The following is a 21,132-nucleotide window of genomic DNA, read 5'->3' on the forward strand; positions in this document are numbered from 1 at the left end:
TGCTCTGTTAATTGTGCACATGCATTGGTTCAGTGATTGTGTTTTGAATAATGTTAAATACAGTGTTAGTGCACTCCCATGCAGAAATAATATTGATTGTAATTACAACAGTGAAATGCTTTCAAATTACTAAGTACTCGTCCATTTGCATTTTTCCTATAGTACACCAAAAAGGCTTCAGGAATAAATCCATTCACCCGGGACTCACATCATGCTGCATCAGTTGAACCAAAGGCCAGCTCATTAACAAATATTCAGAATGATGAAGAGGTTCAAGAGGTAATTCTGGGTGAACTTGATCCATAGCGAGGAGAGGACAAGGAGGTGTACTTTCAATAATTAGCTTCTTCTGTGCAAAATGGACTGAAAGCCTTATATACTGACAAGTCTCTAGATTATAATGGGGCAAGGGAGGGCCACAGAAATGCTGGACATGGTTAGATGTAAAGAGGGCAAAGTCTTATTTCTGCAGCCACCCAGAGCTGCTCAGGTTGAAAATTACTATTAGTGGTATTGTACAAATGTTTAATATTTTAATATGATATTTTTCTTGTCTGCTTTTCAATAGATCATTAACTTGTTTAAAATAACAGGCTAAGTGTTAAGAAAAACTGTAAGAAAATCACAGGCCCCCCACAGCACAGTGAAGTAAACAATCGAATTCTAAAAGAATATTTTAGAGATCTGTCATGAATTCACCACTTCTAGTTCTGAGAATAGAATAAAAAAAGCTGGAGGGCATTCTCCTCAGTGAAGAGAAGCTTGAATGAAGATTTGATAGAGGTGTTTAAATGATCGGACACCAATTTGTGATGATTGAGAAAAGAGCCAAAGGAAAATAAGGAAAAATCTTCTTAGTGCAGAGTAGTTAGAAACTGGAATGCATTTTTGAGACAAAGGACAGCCAGTGGATGTGATCTATTTGGATTTCCAGAAACATGGCATAGCATAGGATATAAGACAAGAGCCCCATGGTGTTAGGGGCAAGGTACTGGTGTGGATAGAGGATTAACTAACTAGCAGAAGACAGAGAATAGTGATAAAGAGGTCTTTTTCAGGATGACAGCCAGTGACAAGTGGAGCTCCACAGGGGTCTGTGTTGGTCCACAACTCTTCATGTTATACATTAATCATCTGACTGAAGGAAATGACAATATTGTTGCTAAGTTGCAGATGATACAAAGATAGGTAGAGGGACAGGTAGTGCTGTGGAAGGAGGAAGGCTACAGAAGGATATGGACATGCTAGGAGAGTGGGTAAAGAAGTGGCTGATGGAATAAATATGGTAAAGTGTGAGGTTATGCACTTTGGTAGGAAGAATAGAAGCACAGACTATTTTCTAAATAGGAAAAGACTTTGGAAATCTGAAGCATAAAGGAACTTAGGATCCTAGTTCAGGATTCTCTTAAGGTTAACACACAGGTTCACTTGGCAATTGGGAAGGCAAATATAATGTTAGCATTCAATTTGAGAAGGCTAGAATACAAGAGCAGAGATATACACTAGTGGCTGTATAACACTCTGCATGTGGAATACTGAAAGCAGCTTTGGACCCTCTAGTCTAAGAAAGAATGTGTTGGCATTGGATAGGGTCCAGAAGAGGTATACAAGAATGATCCTGGGGATGAAGGGCTTGTCATATGAAGAGCATTGGGTCTGTAATCAATGGAATTTAGAAAGGGGGATCTCACTGAAACTTACAGAATACTGTACTGAGAGGCCCAGATAGAGTGGACGTAGAGAAGATGTTTCCACTAGTAGGAGAGACAAGGGCCGAGGGCATAGCCTCAAAGTAAAGGGATGACCCTTTAGAACTGAGATGAGGAATTTCCTCAGCCAGAGGGTGGTGAATCTGTGGAATGCATTGCCAAGGAAGGCTGTGGAGGCCAAGTCATTGAGTGTATTTAAGACAGAGATAGATAGGTTCTTGGCTAGTGAAAGGATCAAGGACTATGGAGAAGAGGCAGGAGAATTGGATTGGGAAACATATCAGCCTAAATTGAATGGGTGAGCAGACTAGATGGGCCAAATGGCCAAATTCTGCTCCTATATCTTATGGTCTTATGGTCTTATAGTGTAGTGGCAGTAAATTCAATTGTGGATTTAAAATAATTCTTGTTCTATTTCTTTAGTTGTCTAACTGAAGCCAAATCCTTTTATTGATTATTCACATAACCACAGCATGTTTTGTTTTACTCTGGGTAGATCAAAGAGGCATGCTGCCCTCTACACCCCCAAGTCGACCTCTGTCATAATGGGTATTGAAGATACAAACTTACAAGGACATGAGTTGATCATTCAGCTTCTTCAACCCGCTCCGCCATTAATAGAACTATGGCTCACCTGATTGTAACCTTGAACTCACATTCCTGCTTACCCCTGATAATCTACAACTCCCTTACTTACCAAAAATCTATCTACATCAAACACATTACTTTCATTGTCATTTCAGAAAGAGAGTTCCAAGGACCTTCCGTGGGAAAAGTTTTTTGCCTCATCTCTGTTTCAAATTAGCAATATCTTATTCTGAAATAGTAACCCCTAGCTCTGGCCTTTCCTATTAGAGAAAAAATCTTTCCCATATCTACTCTGTCAGAATTCCTCAAGTCACCTCTTACTCTTCTAAGCCCCAGTGGATACACTGAAAAGCTGTATAACATTATGAATAGTTTCTAATCACCCTGTACAGCAATGTTATTTCACAGATCTGGTACAGGTGGAACTTGAACTCAGGCCTCCTAGACTAGAGGTAGAAACACTACCACTGTGCCACAACAATGTGCAACTTTTTAAAAATATATTTAGTCTAGTTTTCTAATCAATCTGCTATTATACACCTCTGGAGCAGATGGGACTTGAACTTGGTCCTTCTGGTCCAGGAGTAGGGACACAACCACTGTGTCACAAGAATATGCAACATTTTATGCAGTAGTCTTTAATCTGATTCACATGCGCACATTCTAGCATATGACTAGCTTAGTTGCTCTTGTAGAAAGCTAGCACAGATGTGACAGGTTAAATGGCCTCCTCCTCTGATGTAGATAGTGTATGATTCTATAAGTAGAACAAAGTTCCACAGTAGGCCAGTTCCCTCTTTCACAAATAACAACATGAATATTGTAAGGAATTTATTTGTCTATTATTTGTTATTTTGTATGAGGTACCATCTTATTTCATTTGCAAAGAAAGGACAAACCTGGGAACAGTAGGTCATATTATTATTTATTATTATTTCCATGCCTTAGTATGCTCAAAGTAGAACGGACAGGTTGACAGGCAAAATAATCTCTAGCATAATTTAATATTTGTCAAGTTTTGTCCAATCACTGCTGCTGTACTGCACATTGGATGCAACACTTCTGGAATACTTCTGTCTGTCTATCTGACCTCTGTGCATACAGAGATATGCCTAAGGAGGACATCTGCTTGATCGTGGATGCATTGTTGTACTGTCTTCTCTAAAAGGTCAGTAAAGGATACAGTTCTTCCCCACAGACTTGAGTACATATTCCAGACTGGTGTCTAACAGTAAAACTAATTGAGTACTGCACTGGAGAAAGTGTCTTCCATCAGTTGAGATATTAAACTTAGTCTCCATTTGCTAATGAGCCAATGGGGCTGACTAGATTGCACTATAAGAAACTGGAATTGATTCCATGGACTTATGTACTATGATGAGTCTATCACTACAATTCAACAGTATTTCATTGGTTGTAAAACATTGACACTGTACAAATGTAACTCATTAAGCAGTGCACTGTATATTGCATTCTTTCTATACTGTAGCCAGAAAGACCCAGCTACAGACTAATTGAACAATGCAATCATTTTAACTTCCGCCAAGGGTATCTGAAGTTTATTTTTTGATTATACATTTGGTTGTGATCAGGCAAAATCAGTGGCAACAACTTTTTAGAACCTACCCCGATAACAGACCAAAGTTAGAGCAGCTAACAAATAATTGTCACTTTTGTTGCCTCCATTAATATCAAATTTATAAGTTGATTGCCTATATTACCCTCACAGCAAATTTGTAAATCAAAACAGTATGTTGAAATTCCTTTTCTTGTTCGATTGTGTATTGCAAAAAAGATTTCTTGAACTCAAACTGCTAAATTGTGCTCTCTGGTGCACACTCAATGCCTCTGCTGCTGTTAAGTCTGAGTGACTTTGTCTGCATTGTATTGGGGGTCAGTTAGCTCAGTGGACTGGACAGCTGGCTAGCAGTGTGATGCTAAACAGTGTGGGTTCAATTTTTGCACTGGCTGTAGTTACCATGAATGTCCCTCCTCCTCAACATTGCCCCTTGTCTGAGATGTGGTGACCCTCAGGTTAAATCACCACCATATGTCTCTCTCTAATGAAAAAGGAGACTATGGTCCAGTAGGATTAAGGTGACTTTACATTTAAATTATCAATTACCTGCTCATGTATAAATTTGACCTGAAAATTAATTAATGCCAGAATCTAAAAGACCTCCTCCTGGAAGTGTGGCAGTCACCAGAGCCAGGCATATAAGTAGAACTTCCAGCATGTTCCTGGAAAAAAATTATAGCAGCAGTCATTGTTAGAAATTCCCAGTCATCATTGCACAAATGATAATCAACATCAAGGCTCACATTAATAATTATTATAGTCATACTTCATAGGTTCATAAGTATGGCTATCTTCTTTGAGGATGAAACTGTTGGTATAAATTTTGTATTATAATCCATTGTCTGTCTTTATTTTGTATTTCCATTACCTATGCTGGAATGTACACAAGCAGCAATTTTTTTTCCCATCAAATGGTGTCTCAGGGCCTACATGATATAAAAGTTTATGTATACATATGAACAGATTTAAGAACAGCTTCTTCAGTGCTGTTATCAGACTTTTGAATTGATCTCTTTAACATCAATGTTGATCTCCCTCTGGATCTTCTCAACAGCTATAACACTGTATTCTGCATTCTGTTCTATTACCCTGATGCACTTGTATAGTACAATCTGCCTGTAAAGCAGGTGAGACAACTCTTTTCAGCGCACCTTGGTACACATGGCAGTAATAATTCAAATCAAATCAAATCAAATCAAAACATGATTATGTCCAGCCTCTCCATATTCAGGAGTGTGTAGTCTCATGAGCCTCTGTCTTCACTGCAGAACAGGAAACACATGCTGCAGCATCAAGTTCTGTAATATTGACCTCGAGTTTGTATGGTTCTGAAAATGTTGGAGACTGCATTAAGCTCCACCTAGTCTGATAATGGCATAAGAACTTGGTGGGAATGGCAGAATATCTTAGGATCTTCTAGAGTAAAGACTTATATTCTCTAGTCTCCCAATAGTCTTACAAATGATGTCTAATTTGCTCATGATACATATCTGATTACTGTCATACAATAAATTACATCTTATTTATGATAAGAGCCTCTTCGTGTTAAGATTCACTCATCGTAAACCTAGGAGACTTTTTGATGCAGTCAAGGAAAGAGGATGGTGACAGCAAACTTCCCCAATCCCAGCTGGTCATTGTTGGCATTGCAACATACACAACACCATACACAAACAATTGCTTTAGTTAAATTTGCCTTGAGCTAAACATGTTTGAATTTAACACAAACTCCTGCTCCTGCCACTATCAGAACAATTCCAAATCACCTCAGCAGCATAATTCTGGCTGGAACCATCACATATTTGCTACACTTCAACTTTATGTTTTTCTCCAAATTTGTTTTTCATCTCATTTAATCTCTACTCCCCAGGCTACAGACTGCATTTTCTCAATGTTTGTACAGTAAGTTGTAGATATTTAGGTCAGTTCTAAACCTAATTATTTGTTTTATTCTCTTTGCTATTCAATTGCAACTGTTAGTCTCTCCACAGGACAAGGAATTATTGAAGTCCTACTCGCATCAACATGAATAAACTTTCTGGCAGTCAATTTTCTTGAATAAGTTTGTAAGTGTTCCCAATGTAGCTAAAGCTTATTGGTAGATTTGTGTAAATTGATCAAGTGTAGTTTATAATTTGCCATCTGCTGCACAATTATGTCACGCACTACAGTGGATATAGATTGCAGATTATTCATGTCCACATCTAAGTGCAGGGGTGAGCGCATTAGATGGCAACTACCATGTCACCTGAGATCACCCACACAATCACCATTGAGCAGCTCACTAAAAGTCAGGATGAGTATCTTGTGAGTTCACAGCCTTGGACATTGGCATCCCAGGTTGTCATGCCAGCAGCTTCTGAATCTGAAAGCCCATTGTTCGAGACATGCCTCTTGGGGAGTTAGAAGAACAGTTAGAAGGCAAATCATTTTTATCTTCTCGTCATGGAGTAATGGCACAGGGAGTGGGGAGAGGTCAAAGGAAAGGGAAGGGGACTTTCAGAGGCCTTCCACCTGCCACTCATCTGTTGGGGCAATTGGAAGGCTTCCCAACATAGCAAGAAGTCACTCTGCTTTTCCAGTCCAGAAGCTATCCACTTTTCCGAAGTGCTGGGAGAGCATGTAATCAGGTAGATATTTTACTGAGTGGCTGATAATTGACCAACCAAGTACCTTAATCACTGCTGAAACAACAAAGCCCACAATGGACCTTCTCACCCAGCGTTTAATTGCTCATGTAGCACCAAGGAAATGAGTATCACTTCAGTTCCAATTTACTGCATCACGTTCTTTTCTTGCCACCTCTTTCATCACCTCCAAGTAGGTGAGAATTTGACCCACACTAATAATGGATCCCTCCATGAATCCCAGCTCATCCAAAGCTTTGTTTTCTCTATTTTGTATCAAGTCACTCCCATACTCCTGTTCTCTCCAGCCCATTATTGTTTCTGGTCCTACAATTTCCTCAATTTTGAGATTCTCATTCCTGGGCTTCAATCACATCAGAATCTTGTCTTTGTCAATGGCCTCTAACGCTGCATCTTTCTTTCTCCATGAATCCTATGTCTCTTTGACCTCTTGCTTATTGAGAATAACTGAAGGGATGTGCTGCTTGAAATGAGGCACCAGTCATTAGGATACATATCTTCTGTAATTACAGAATGAGTTCACATTGTTTGTTTGAAGACAACTGTATCATGGATATAACTCAAGTACTAATCCCAAAAGTATTACAGAAACAATATTGCAACCTGTCCATGAAAGACATTGGAGTGTGGTTAAGTGAAACAATGATTATCAGCAATAGACTACTACATAGAAGAGATCACTAGAAACTGTGTAACATGTGTATTCAATCAAAGACATGTTAAACTTTGTCCTGCACCTTGATAACGGACCCTGTGGCCAATCAAACCAAGGTAACAACTCCAAGTAGACTATTGCAATCCTCACAATGATTTTTGTACAATTTTTTAAGGTCTCTCACAAATGTTCAGAAATCATTATAACACATTCTATAATCACCACTTCGGCTGTCTAATGTTCTCGACAAGATGTTTGCAAAACAGGACTTATCAGAAACTATCAGTACACACAATTGGCCACACTGTTCACAGTCAGTTTGTGAAATTCTTAGCAAATTGTAGAACTCACCACCATCTGAAATCACAATACAACCTGATGCACCAAATGAACAAAACCTCTGTTCAGGCATGTCATCTCTGCATATCTCCAAAGCATAAATCACAATTGTATAGTCCATATGTTGGCTCAAGAGTCGATAATTCATTCTTCACTGATGTGGAAGTAGCCTTTATTGCACTGACTCAGAATACCTTAAGACTGAATATGTAGTCCTGCCAGAACATTTTCCACTGCAATCTGTGCTCAAGCATACTGCTGTTTATATTTGCATTTCCTGCCTGTGTTCTGCTGCTGTGGTAGCAGGGAGGTTTCACTGCACTATGCTGACTTTAGGAATGCAACCAGCAGGGTCAGTTATGGCATAATTGGCAGCATCTCTGAACCAAAGGTCATGTATTCAATTTCCACTCTAGAGTCATGAGCTCAAGATCCAAGCCAATATTTCAATGCAATACTGAGGATATGGTGCTCTGTTGATACTGTTTTGTGTTTGGAACATTAAACCTAATGACAGTAAGGTAATGAGAATCTTCACTTTCAGCTGGACATAAAGATCCTATGGCACTATTTGAAAAAGAGCAGAGGAATTTTTCTTGGAGTCCTGATATATAGTTATTCTTCAATCACCGTTAATAAGACATAATTATTTTGGAACGTGGAGGCCTTGGCAAATGTACTGTAGACATAGGCTCAAATTCCACCACTGCAGTCTGTGGAAACTAAATTCAGTTAATAAATCTGGAATACAATGCTTATCTCAGTGATGGCGACCATGTCAATTACTATCAATTGAGATAAAAACCCATCTGGTTCAATAATGACCTTCAGGGAAGGAAACCTGCAGCCCTTGCCCAGTCAGAACTACATGATTTAGATTTAGATTTTGTGTGGGTTTAGGTTTTATTGTCACAAGTACTCCAGTACAAAAGTACAGGAGTACTGTGAAAAGTGTATTGTGTCACTACACATGACACTATCTTATGTACAAAGGTATCTCAGTACAAGCTACAAAGTAGCAAAAAAAAAACAAAAGTTTAAAAAGTTAAGCATTACCTTCATAAGAGTAGAAAATAAAGAAACAAGGTAATAGTTAACATTAAAATCCTTCTTAATATAAATTAGAAAAGTTAAAAATAATGTTAAAAGCTCAATAGATTTTGATGAGTCCTCTGCTTAGCTCGCTGTCCGGGAGACCTCAGCTGCCTATTTTGAACACCACCGCCGCAGGGAATAGGGGACCACCCTCACCGCTTACTCTTCCCACACTGGGCCACGGTAGCATCACTGCTGCCACTACTGAAGCTGCCATCTCCCCAATCTCCTCCTGTTGCCTATGGAACATACCCAGGCAGGACCCACACGCATGTCAAGACACTACCATGTTGGGCCGAGAGACTGGGCCAGGACACCACCACACCAGGCTCAGAGACCCCCACAGGCCACTGAGAGACCATATCGAGACACCTCCAAGCCAGGCTGGAAGACCCCACAGGCCACTGAAAGAACAGCCGAGAGACTGCCACACCAGGCTGAGAGGCCCCCGCAAACCACTGAGAGACCATGCCGAGACACCTCCACGCCAGGCTGAGTGATCTCCACAGGCCACTGAGAGACAAGCTGAGAGACCGCCAGGGGCCACTGAAAGAAGAGGTGAAGAGACCACAATGGGCTGGGCAAGGATGCAAGGATGCCTCATCGGGTCCTTGCTGAGCTAGAAGAAAGGGAGAAAGAAACAGAAAAAGAAATGGATGGAGCAGATGGGCTCCAGCCGAAGCATCCTAATCCACCGCCATCTTGGTCTTTTAGACTCCAGAGTGCGACACGAGACATGAGACTTTGAGACGTGAGACTTCAGACCCTCAAAAATGTGGGCGACAGTTAACTGCCCATTGATAGAGCCGAGCAAGCCATTCAATTCAAAAGAAATAGGGTCAAGCAGCAAACACTTTCAGCAATGCCCGTATACTACAAAGGATTAAATAAAAATTACATTACGCTTGCGGGATCTTGCTGTGTACAAATTTTTTGCTGTTTCTCTTACATTACAACTACACTTTTAAAAAAAAAGTACTTTATAGAAGTGCTTTGTAGCCACAGGTCACAGAAGCACTGTACAAATGCTCTCATTCTCTGCAGAAATAAATCAATGAAGGATCTTTGCAAGGAGAGGTGTCCAGTACAGAAGACATTTGCCGTTTAATTGAATTGTAAAGACAGTGAAGTAATATTTAGCTGAGCCACCTTATAAGTAGATGTGCAAGACATGTGTAAACCCACACTTCATATCTAAGACAATTAATTTCAATGGCACCTCAGCAAAATATCTTGCTCGGCAGAGAACTCACTCACTGCTTGCTTTTCTAGGATTTTATTTGGTTCACCAGGGATTTAGCAACATTTAAAAGGCTGAGTTTGCAGAGCCATGAGTCAACCAACCTGAAGGGCTGCATATTGATCACATTGTTTTCACCCACAATGCCTGCAGAGAGTGAGAAAAAAGGAAAAATAATTAATAAGAGCGAGCACCATTTTTCATGATTAGCTTCAAAAAGCTCTCAAATTATTAACAGAAGATCCTTGAGACATGATGAAGAGTATCCATCACCTCTATTAGAATAATAGACTGAGCACTCTGGCCAACGGAAAGATCTAATAACACACTTTTGTGAATTAGGCAATAGTTAAGGGTTGTTGCTTGAGGCAAATTGCTCACAGGTGCTTCTCAATTAATCATAGCATGACAGCTTTCTGACAGAGTTGCTGAGTTGGATGCAAACTTATGAATTTACTATTGGTTGCTACAGGTGCTTAACGTTTGTGCTTGGAGCTTAGTTATACAGGCTTAACTTTCAGATCAGAATGCTTCTTGTCTGTGGAAAAACATAAGGACAGGTAGGAGATCGATTATGGGCTGTTGTTCATAGTTTTTAAGACCAAACAGATGAAAGAAATAATTTTTATTCACAAAACATCTTTCATAAATTCAGGACATTCCACAATATCATAAAATCAATGAAATATTACTGAAATGCAATGCCTGTTATGAAATCAGAATCATAGCAGCCAGTTGGTGCGCAGCAATGTCCCACAAATTGTAAACTGTAATTTAGGGAATTTTGTTAAACTGAGGTAAATATTGTCAAGGACTCGAGGAAGATCACATCTGCTCTTCCCTGAATAGTGGAGCCTCAGTTCCTTGTCTCAACCAAAGCTTGAAATTTCATACAATGCAGCATTCCCTCAGCACTGCATTAAAGTGTCAAGTTAGATTATTCCAAATTTCTGGAAGGGGATTTGAACTCGTAACATTCTGACTCAGAAGTGAGTACTACCTCTATCATGAAGCCACTATTCAAAATAATCAGTACAATGAATCCCCTGTTGACCTGGCTGTTACAATCACGTGAGAAGAGGTCAAATAGAGTCATAGAACTATACAGCATGGAAACAGACCCTTCGGTTCAAAGCATCCATGCCAACCAAATGTCTTAAATTATTCTAGTCCCATTTGCCAGCTCTTGGCCCATATCCCTCTAAGCCCTTCCTATTCATATACCTATCCGGATGCCTTTGAAATGTTGTAATTGTACTAGCCTCCACCACTTCCTCTGGCAGCTCATTCCATATACACGCCACCCTCTGCGTGAGAAAGTTTCCTCTTAGCTCCCTCGTTTATCAGGTTGATGGCAAGGAGAAGTCTTCTTAGTGTTTGCTTGCCAACTGAATGAGTGGTTAACTCTTTGACCACTGGGACTGCAAAAGACACACACAAACAGATGTCTCATAGAGGTGTAGTCAACATAGTTTTAATTGACCATAGTGCTGCTTTCTCATTAGAGAGAAACAACTGGTGGTGGTTTAACCTGAGAGTCACCACGCTTCATGTGAGGGGAGACATTGAGAAGGACAGTAACCTCAGCCAGTGATGGAACTGAACCCATGCTGTTGATATCACACTGTATCACAAACCAGTCATCCAGCTAACTGACACCCATTATCTAGAGAGAGTTAAAAGAAATAGGTTTCTGAAATTCTTACCAAATATGTAAAATGTATAATAAATGTCTACCTCTCTCATGCACACCTAGTACTATTCACACATGCACACATGCAAATACGCACACAGAGGCACAGAAGTAAGTTACAAGGTGGAAAAGTCAGGTAAACCCTTTAATAACCTAAACAGTCAGTTGTATAAGGATCCTGTAGATTGATGAATTTAATAGTTTTGGACCTAGCTTGATGGTCTTTCTGGATACTGTGTTGAAACATTTAAAGATACTGATGGATGATTTCTATATTTTTCTGGTGGAGTCTGCAGCTGATGCATTTATTTCTAAGATACTACCCAAGGCATGTGACTGGTCAAACAACAGGTAGGATATAAGTCTGCAGGTTAATTTGAGAAAGAGAAAAAGAGAGGTGACCTGCCAGCTCAGGGTCTTTCTTCTTTCTCTTTTATTCATTTTTTAAAAATATCTTCCCTAAACAAAGGGGGGGGGAAAAGACAAAGAAACTCTTCTCCTCCTCAGTACTAGCAGTAACACACTAACTGTGGCCCAGCTAGTACAAAATCAGTGCCCTAAACAGAGGAGCCTCTAAATCTCCTGGTTATGTTGGTCAGCCAGAGCTTCCCTGATTGTCCCAGGTAAACAGTAACACACTAACTGTGGCCCAGCCAGCACAGAGTCAGTGCCCTAAAAAGAGGAGACTCTAAGTCTCCTTTCCTTTTTATTGACTCATCTAGGGAAAAACAATTGCTTAAATCACCAAAAAGATTCATTTGCTCATCACATGATCTCCTCTCAAAAATTTACCATAGCTGGTCATAGTTAGTTGATTCCAATGTTTAAAAATAATTGATTATGAATAAGGCCATTCCCTTCTCAGCCAGGCCTATTGTTAAAAGTGCTGGGGAATAAAGGCTTGTTCTATGCTCTGTTGACTAAACAGATCATGGCTGACTGCTTTGAACTCAGGAAATGGGTCCCATACTCTGCTAAGTTCCTGTTTTATTTTTTTCTAGACTTACTAGAGGTTGTTTCTGGACAGGGTGACTCTGTTTTATTTGTTTTGGAATTGTAAGGTCCAGAAATTCAAATATCCACACATCTCAGCAGCTCCTGATTTGAGTCATTAAAATATGTTTTATTCAGTCTTTTTAATCATTTGGTGTTTTCAGCCCACTTAATAAATAAAATCATTTTCAAATTAAAACATAGCCTTTTTTAATGCCACCAAGCATACAAGTAATTTGCAGCAAAAATGGAAAACATTTAAAATTGTCCATAGCAAGATGTTTTATGGAAACTGCTAAAGACTTGAAGCGTTTTGCATAGACCTCAATCTCATTTACCCACTTTCTCACAAGATCTCTTCTTTCAACGGAAGCAAATAAAATTATCTGCTTTAATTAGCTCCACATGTAAAATCTTCTGAAATTCCTTACTTCATCTGACTCATTCCACTTAACCTAATTTCACAATCAATAGTCATCGCCTAATTCTCTCAATCATTGTGCATGACAAACTGTACCTCAATGCTAATGAGAGACACGCTACTAAAAAGGACATCCTTAGCCAAATCCCTAAGTGATGAACATGCCACAGAGCTAATGAGGAGGCTCTCAACTCCTGCCAAGGAAGATGACAAGGTTTGAAGCACAGTGTCAGCACTAGATTAGGGATCAAACACTGAAATGTACTATGGCCAGTTGGGTTCTGAAATTCTCTATAGTAACAGCATAAACAAAATTTACATTTGTATCATGCCTTTAACATTGTGAAATGTCCAAAGGCACTTCACAGAAGAGTTATCAAACAAAATTTGACATGGAGCAACATCAGGAGATGGGGTGCTTGGGGTAGGTTTTGAAGAGCATCTTAAAGGAAGAGGGAGAAGCAGACAGGTTCAGAGCAAATGAAAGAAAAGGAGGTTTTTGAGGGGGATTTCTAGAGCTTACAGCCACTGCAACTAAAGTTAAGGATGCACAAGATTTCAGAATTGGAAGGACTGAGCTTTTGCATTGGTAAAATTGCCAATTATCCCCCACATTCTTGGTGTGTCTCAACACATAAAGATGTAGAATTCATGCAGCACTATTTATAGTAATGCAATAACTGAGCATTGAAGCAGAGCACAAAGTGTGGGGATAGAATATATTATAGAGCATGCTCATCTCTGTCTGTCTCTATTAGCCTCTCTATTGAATTGTCACACTCTCTCTATATATATCTCATCTTTTTTTTGTCATGGTCTCACACAGCAGTTGTATTCACTTCATTTTTTTTAATCAAAATATGTTGGCTGTGTTGCTAATAGGGCTGAACTATCTTTCATAACCTGGCTCGTAGAAATCCCATGAAAGCCAAACGAAGAGAGAGTTTTGTGTCCTGCTTTTCAAAAAAATAGAAATACTTTGTGCAGCTGGAGTGAAGAATTGCTGGGGCTCACTGTGCCTGATCTGATTCATTAGCAGATATCCAGTTGAGGGCCTGTAGAATTTAAACCATTTCAGAGCCAGGAGCAATGTTGATTATTGTCCCTGTGACTTCTAAGAAATATTTTCATGTACAAGAAAAGGAAGCTGGGGCTTTCATGCTAAGCAGAGCAGAGCAGTGTTCGGATCTTCAGGGAGATCATTAGGCAGTACGGGATTGCTGAGCCTATCTCAGTGCTTTGAATGTCAGTCACTGTCCACATCACCTGATTGTTGCTAAGGATTCTCTCACCCTCTGTGAATTAAGTAGATTAGTAGCTGATGATTTGAGAATTTAATGTTGTAGGCTTATATTAACATCAGAAAGGGGAAAATCCAAAAAAGGATGGGAACTATGAGTTCAGTGAGTCAGATATTCCCAAGTGAAAAAAAATGAGAAAGAATAGAATAAATTCCGTAAGAAGAAAGGAGGAAGATAAACTGAGAGCAGAAAAAAAACGGAGAAAGACCTGATGTCCATATATGGTGGTGTGTTAGCTCACTGGCAAGGTTTGTTAGCTCAGTTGGCTGGATGGCTGGTGTTTGATGTAGTGTTACACGAACAGCATGGATTCATAGCGCCACACCTGCTGAATTCACCCTGTCTCCTCAACCTTGCGCCTTGTCTGAGATGTGGTGACCGTCAGGTTAAACTCACCACCTCTTTAGAATGAGAGCAATCCTATGTTCCTCTGAGGCTGCATCAACTTTACTGTAATTCAAAGGCCCAAGCTAATACAGTGGTGACAAAGACTCAAATATCACCATAGCAGCTAGTTTAAATTAAGTACAACTGACGAGAAATGAGGTTAGTGCAGTTGATGAGAAATTTGGAATTGCAAGTCAGTTTCAATAATGATAGAAAACTGTCATCTATTTTTGTGAAAATCCATCTGGTTATAGATTCATACAGCATGGAAATAGACCCTTCAGTCTAACTCTTCCATGCCGACCAAATATCCCAATTTGATCCAGTCCCATTTACCAGCATTTGGCACATATCCCTCTAAACCCTTAATATTCATATCCCATCCGAATGGCTTTTAAATGTTTCAACTGTACCCCTTTCACCACTTCCTCTGGCAGCTCATTCCATACACACACCACCCTCTCTGTGAAAACATTACCCCAAAGTCCTTTTTGCATCTTGTCGTGTTCACCTTAAACCTAAGCCTTCTAGGTTTGGACTGCCTGCACCTTAGGAAAAAGACCTTAGCTATTCCCCCTATCCATGCTCCTTATGGCTTTATAAACCTGCATAATGTCACCCCTCAGCCTTCAACGTCCCATGGGGAAAAAAACCCAGCCTATTCAGCCTCTCTCTATAACTCAAACCCTTCAGTCCCAGCAACATCCTTGTAAATCTTTTCTGCACCCTCTCAAGTTTAACAAAATATTTCCCAAAAAAGGGTGACCAGAATTGTACACAGTATTCTAAAGTGGCCTCACCAATGTTCTTTAGGTTGGTGGATGAGATGTCAATGAAGCGACTGCTTTGTCCTGAATGATGTTGAGCTTCTTGAGTGTTGTTGAAGCTAAACCCATCTAGATATGTAGGAAGTATTCTATCACACTCCTGATTGTGCCTTTATGTGGTGACTTGTTTAGTATGCAAGTATTCCTGACCACCAGCTTTAATGTCTAATGGTTGTGGGATCACTTACCTCTGTCAATTACACGTCACTTCTACTCTTTGGTGTGGAAGTAGACCAATCTACAGGTTGAGGCACAAGTCAGAAGTGTGGTAGAATACTGCCAACAGGCCTGGATCATTCAGCTCAAGAAGATAGACATCATCCAGGATAAAGCAATCTGCTTTATTGACACCCTCCCACCAATCTAAACATTCATTCTCTCTACCACTGATGTATAATGGTAGCAGTGTACAGAGAAACCTCGATTATCCAGCATTTGATTATCCCAATTTCCGAATATCCAAACAAGGTCGCAAGGTCCCAATGCGTGGCTGAACTATGTTATCCGGGGCATTCGATTAACCGAACTAAATACTCCCCGCCAGTGGCCTTCGGATAATCGAAGTTCCTCTGTATACCATCCAAAAGTTGCACTGCAGCAATCCGTCAAAGCTCCTTCAACAGCACCTTCCAAACATAGAAAGACAAGGGCAGTAGATGTATGGCAACACCACTACCTGTAAGTTACATTCCAAGCCACTGATCATATTGACATACAGCTACATCACCACTCCTTCACTGATGCTACACTAAAATCCTGGAAGTCCCTTCCTTCAAACATTAAGTGTGCCCACACCATGAGAACTGCAATGGTTGAAGAAAGTGACTCTCCACCACATTCTCAAGGGTAATTTGAGATGGACAGCAAATCCTAGCCTTGACAATGATGCCCATATCCCTTGAAAGGTCAACATTTGTAGTTATTTCATTTCATATTTCAGTTGGTTTGGCTCAATAATGTTAACATTCACATATTATAGCCACTGTCGAAAGGAGCCAAGTTACTATTACTATAATATACTTTGAGTATCTGTATCACAGTGATATTACAAAGTCACATCATATTAATTGGTACCTTTTTAGTTGGCCTGTAATGGTAAACAGAAATTTCCAGGAACATATCAGCAATTTGTAAGTTCATTGCAAACAATTATATTTATTACATGTGGACAGTGGTTCATAGCACTGCATGTATTTCAGGACAGGAAGGAAGCTTATTGGTGCCCATGTCAATGGTAGTACACATCTGGGCTATCAAATCTAACCCCATTTCCTGTTCTTTCCCTGGAACTTTATACATTCTTCTTCAAATGTTTGTCTAACTATCTCATAAATTATTAGCTCAGCTCCATTAGTACTTCTGAGAAATGAATTTCATATTCCAAGAGCATTTTTCATGAAAACATTTGGGTCCTCCTCTCCCATTTCTGTGGTTCATCCCAAATTTACAATTACTTGTGACTGATTCAGTGAGCCCTGGGAATAATGCTGCCCCAGTGAATGCAGGCCTTGCTTTTCAGTGTCTCTTCATAATGCTGTCCTCTTGTTTTTCCACAAACTGCCATTTCTATGGTTCTGACATCCTTTCGTTATGAGGACACAAATTATTGCATGTGGTTCTCTGAATGCAACTGACTCACTCTCATAAAAATTGATCATTAATACCTTGCATTTGTGTAAGAATTTAATTATCAAGTTTTATCCCCATAAAAAGCAGAATGCCATTTACCTATTTCTAGCTTTATTCATCCACAGTTCTATTTTTAAAAAGTGCACTCCCAGATCTCTCCATATCTCCTATATTAATATGACCAGTATGAGTGATAATAGGAGGGATGGAAACCATCCTTATGCAAACTAATGCATTTTTATTGATTAATTACATTATTTACAGAGATAGACTCCAGCAGGAGTCCATTAGAAACGGTTTCCCTCAGCTTCTATTTCCAACAGATCTGACAGCATTTGATATCACTGACAATGCCATAAGACACAGGAGCAGAAATTAGACCATTCAGCCCATCACGTCTGTTTCTCAACACTAATCTCCCACTTTCTCCCCAAAACCCTTGATCCCCTTGACAATCAAGAGTCTATCTATCTCTGTCTTAAAAATACTCAATTCCTTCCGTGGCTATGAATTCCATAGGTTCACCACTCTCTGCCTGAACAAGTTTCTCCTTATCTTCCTTCTAAAGGGTCTTCCCTTTACTCTAAGGCTGTGGCCTTGGGTCCTAGTCTCTCCCACCAATGGAAACATCTTCCAAACATCTACTCTATCTAGGCCATTCTGTATTCTGTAAGTTTCAATTAGGTACCCTCTCATCCTTCTCAACGCCATTGAGTATAGCCCCAGAGTCCTCAAACACTCCTCATATGTTAAGCCTTTCATTCCTGGGATTATTCTTGTGAACCTCCTCTGGTCCTGCTCCCGGGTCAGTATATCCTTCCTGAGGTATGGGGCCCAATATTGCTCACAATACTATAAATGTGGTCTGACCAGAGCTTTATAAAGCTTCAGAAGTACATCCTGCTTTTATATTCTAGTCCCCTCGAAATAAATGCCAACGTTGTATCTGCCTTCCTAACTACCGACTCAACCTGCAAGTTTATCTTAAGAGAATTAGTGGTGCTGAAGAACACAGCAGTTCAGGCAGCATCCGAGGAGCAGTAAAATAGACGTTTTGAGCAAAATCCCTTCATCTGGAATAAAGGCAGAGAGCCTGAAACGTGGAGAGATAAGCTAGAGGAGGGTGGGGGTGGGGAGGAAGTAGCATAGAGTTCAATAGGTGAGTGGGGAGGGGAAGGTGCCAGGATTGGAGGGGAGGCGTTCTTCCTCCAGGTGTCTGGTGGTGAGGGAGCGGCAGTGAAGGAGGCCCAGAACCTCCATGTCCTCGGCAGAGTGGGAGAGGGAGTTGAAATGTGGGCCACAGGGCGGTGTGTTTGATTGGTGCGGGTGTCCCGGAGATGTTCCCTGAAGCGCTCTGCTAGGAGGCATCCAGTCTCCCCAATGTAGAGGAGACCGCATCGGGAGAAATGGATACAATAAATGATGGATGTGCAAGTAAAACTTTGATGGATGTGGTAGGTTCCTTTAGGGCCTTGGATAGAGGTGAGAGAGGAGGTGTGGGCGCAGGTTTTGCAGTTCCTGCGGTGGCAGGGGAAGGTGACAGGATGGGAGGGTGGGTTGTAGGGGGGGCGTGGACCTGACCAGGTAGTCACGGAGGGAACGGTCTTTGCGGAAGGCAGAAAGGGGTGGGGAGGGAAATATATCCCTGGTGGTGGGGTCTTTTTTGGAGGTGGCGGAAATGTCGGTGGATGATTTGGTATATGCGAAGGTTGATGGGGTGGAAGGTGAGCACCAGGGGCGTTCTGTCCTTGTTACAGTTGGAGGGGTGGGGTCTGAGGGCGGAGGTGTGGGATGTGGATGAGATGCGTTGGAGGGCATCTTTAACCCCATGGGAGGGGAAATTGCGGTCTCTAAAGAAGGAGGCCATCTGGTGTATTCTGTGGTGGAACTGGTTCTCCTGGGAGCAGATATGGCGGAGACAGAGGAATTGAGAATACGGGATGGCATTTTTGCAAGTGGAAGGGTGGGAAGAGGTGTAATCCAGATAGCTGTGGGAGTCGGTGGGTTTGTAAAAAATGTCAGTGTCAAGTCAGTCGGCATTAATGGAGATGGAGAGATCCAGGAAGGGAAGGGAGGTGTCCAGGTAAATTTAATGTCAGAGTGGAATGTGTTGGTGAAGTTGATGAATTGCTCAACCTCCTCGCGGGAGCACGAGGTGGCGCCAATGCAGTCATCAATGTAGCGGAGGAAGAGGTGGGGAGTGGTGCCGGTGTAATTACGGAAGATCAACTGAACTACGTAGCCAACAAAGAGACAAGCATAGCTGGGGCCCATACGTGTGACCATGGCTATCCCTTTGGTCTGGAGGAAGTGGGAGGATTCAAAGGAGAAATTGTTAAGGGTGAGGACCAGTTCGGCCAAACGAATGAGCGTGTCGGTTGAAGGGTACTGTTGGGGATGTCTGGAGAGGAAAAAATGGAGAGCTTGGAGGCCCTGATCATGGCAGATGGAGTTGTAGAGGGACTGGATATCCATGGTGAAGATGAGGCGTTGGGGCCGTGGAAACGGAAGTCTTGGAGGAGGTGGAGGGCGTGGGTGGTATGTCGAACGTATGTGGGGAGTTCCTGGACTGGGGAGATAGGACAGTGTCGAGGTAGGTAGAGATGAGTTCAGTGGGGCAGGAGCATGCTGAGACAATGGGTCGGCCAGTGTAGTCAGGCTTGTGGATCTTGGGAAGGAGGTAGAACCGGGCAGTGCGGGGTTCCCGGACTATGAGGTTGGAAGCTGTGGGTGGGAGATCTCCCGAGGTGATGAGGTTCTGTATGGTCTGGGAGATAATGGTTTGGTGATAGGGGTTGGGGTCATGGTCGAGGGGGCGGTAGGAAGAGGTGTCCTCGAGTTGATGTTTGGCTTCAGCAGTGTAGAGGTCAGTGCGCCAGACTAACATTTCAACTCCCCCTAAGAACAGGAAATGACATTACCACAGGAAATGAGATCACCACAGGAAATAACATCACCAACCCAAAGAAACCCAAACATGTAAGTAGAAAGCAGGAATCATGTATACTGCTTCGCCTGAGGCCCACTGAAGATGTTACCTAGTAGGGTGATGAAACATCTGGAAATGAACCTCCCAGCTCAGCGAGCAAACCTACATCCAGAAGAAAAATTGGAGTTTATTAACAATGCATTTATTCATAGGATTGCTGGCTAGGCCAGGGCCATGGTTCACTATAAACTGTATGGTTGGTGTGCGATGATATAAGCTAGGAAAATACGCAGATGTACGACAAATACAGTTCAATGCAGATAGATGTTAAGTATTTTAGTAAAAATAATGTTAATTGAATGGGGGTACAGCAATAAGGAGTTAATAGCAGTTATGCTAATAACTGAAGTGCATTGGAGTGCACAAGAGGCTCCCAAGTAAGATAACAGCCTCTGTTAGAGGCATGGTACTAGCATAGATAGAAGATTGGCTATCTGGTAGAAAGTCGACAGTGGGGATAAAAAGGGTCCTTCTCAGGATGACTGCTGGTGACTAGTGCGTGTCCTACAAGGTTCAATGTTGGGGCCACAACTTTTCACTTATGCATTAATGATCTAGATGAAGGAACTGAGGGCATACTGGCTAAATTTGTAGAGGATACAAAGATAGGTGGAGTGACAGATAGTATTGAGGAGGCAGGGAGGCTGCAGAAGGATTTAGGATTCTGGATTAGTGGTGCTGGAAGAGCACAGCAGTTCAGGAAGCATCCGAAGAGCAGTAAAATCGACGTTTCGGGCAAAAGCCCTTCATCTGGAATAAAGGCAGAGAGCCTGAAGCTTGGAGAGATAAGCTAGAGGAGGGTGGGGGCAGGGGTGGGGAGAAAGTAGCATAGAGTACAATGGGTAAGTGGGGGAGGGATGAAGGTGATAGGTCGGAGGCGGGGGAGGGTGGAGTGGATAGGTGGAAAAGAAGACAGGCAGGTAGGACAAGTCATGGGGACAGTGCTGAGCTGGAAGTTTGGAACTGGGGTGAGGTGGGGGAAGGGGAAATGAGGAAACTGGTGAAGTCCACATTGATGCCCTGGGGTTGAAGTGTTCCG

This window comes from Chiloscyllium plagiosum, chromosome 25, assembly GCF_004010195.1.
Source record: "Chiloscyllium plagiosum isolate BGI_BamShark_2017 chromosome 25, ASM401019v2, whole genome shotgun sequence".
NCBI classification, from domain to species: Eukaryota; Metazoa; Chordata; class Chondrichthyes; order Orectolobiformes; family Hemiscylliidae; genus Chiloscyllium; species Chiloscyllium plagiosum.